Raw genomic sequence first — 1,411 nt, forward strand, 5'->3', positions numbered from 1 at the left:
CAAGACAGGACAGCATCATATGACAGTAAATTAGCTCCAGTAGCGTTCTGGAGAATGCTCAGCATCAGGTGTTCATGTCAGGCTTGTGCATATGGATTTAAAGCATCTGACTCAGTGACAGGGCCGTCAGTCTGAGGCCTTCGCAGCGGCGGTCTTGAGATTCTTTCCACGGTCTTAGTCGGGCCTCTGCTCCAGCTATCCAAGCTCTAATCAGCAAAGCATTTCCCCAGCCTCTGCACTTCACCACTGTCAGGAAACCAGTGGTACTGCTAGTGGTGCTGACAGGCCCAAAACCACCAATGACAGTATTAGCATTGCCACGATGATAACCAAAATTATACTATTTTGATATTCCTGCGAAAGATTAAATTCAATATTGAATTTTAGAAACGTTGGATACTTTCACCAAATGTGTTCTGCAAGCTGAAATTCCATTTCAACGTCGCCACCAAAGAGCATTTATGTGCAGATGGCACTAAGATTAGAATAGTTAAAAGAAGAAGAAGAAGAAGAAGAAGAAGAAGGAGGATTTGAATAGACAGAACAGCAATCTGGCTCGTAACAGTGGCCTGCAGCAGCTAGCACAAATTCAACTAAGTCAAACAGACCACCATGTTTTAAACTGGGTCCCAGTCCACCTAAACTGGTTGATAAAAGTATTTCCAGGAGACAAATATGGAACTATTTCACTTAGAGAGCCAACAAAGACAAACACTCAACAGACTTATTGAAACCATTATGCAAAAGTTGCTACACAGCGGTTTAGGTAAAGTGTGCTGACACAGGTAACTCAGTGACTGTTGCTCTGTGACAGTGCTTGGTGTTTCTTCTTGTTTGCCTTGGTATCGTAGTAGTAAGTGAGTAGTAGTAATTTATAGACATTAAACTAGTTTGTGTATGTGTATAAACCTTTCCCCCCATGGGTTTACCTCAGTCCATCAGCAGCATAGCGATGCTAGTTTGGGAATCACTTGACTGTCTGTCCACTGTGGCCCCCAGCAACGCCATTCCTTACAGTCCTGCCTCCATGTGATCACTTTTTTAACTGCCTTGGCTTAGGTGTGTGTGTGTGTGTGTGTGTGTGTGTATGAGTGAGAAAGTCCATCTGTGTGTGGGTTTGTGTGCGTTTGTGAATCTACGTGCGTGTATATTTGTATGTGTGTGCATTTACCCATGTGTATATGTGTGTATGTGTGTGTGTGTGTGAAGTGTAGAGTGTCAGCGTGGTTGCCATGCCTGTACGGGCGGGTTGGAGGTATCTGGTGTCTGACGGGTCACAGAAACACATAACACACATTCACCCGCGCCCTGGCATCCCCTTCCTAGTCACACAGGAACAGTCATTAAAAGAACACACCGTTAAGTGATGAGAATATGGACACCAAAATCATCCATGTGTCCCCGGTAGATC

This window comes from Centroberyx gerrardi, chromosome 6 (assembly GCF_048128805.1).
Source record: "Centroberyx gerrardi isolate f3 chromosome 6, fCenGer3.hap1.cur.20231027, whole genome shotgun sequence".
Taxonomy (NCBI): domain Eukaryota; kingdom Metazoa; phylum Chordata; class Actinopteri; order Beryciformes; family Berycidae; genus Centroberyx; species Centroberyx gerrardi.